A 202-nucleotide genomic window follows, 5' to 3' on the forward strand; every position below is an offset into this window, starting at 1 on the left:
TTTCAGCATCATTACTCCAGTCTTCAGTGTCACATGATCCTTCAGAAATCATTTTAATATGCTGATTTGTTGTTCAAGGAACATTTATTATTATTATTATTATCAAAATGTAAAACAGTTGAGTACATTTTTTTTTTCGGGATTCTTTGATGAATAGAAAGATCAAAAGATCAGCATTTATCTGAAATAAAAAGCTTTTGTA

This window comes from Sinocyclocheilus anshuiensis, unplaced genomic scaffold (assembly GCF_001515605.1).
Source record: "Sinocyclocheilus anshuiensis isolate Anshui unplaced genomic scaffold, SAMN03320099.WGS_v1.1 scaffold330, whole genome shotgun sequence".
Lineage (NCBI taxonomy): Eukaryota > Metazoa > Chordata > Actinopteri > Cypriniformes > Cyprinidae > Sinocyclocheilus > Sinocyclocheilus anshuiensis.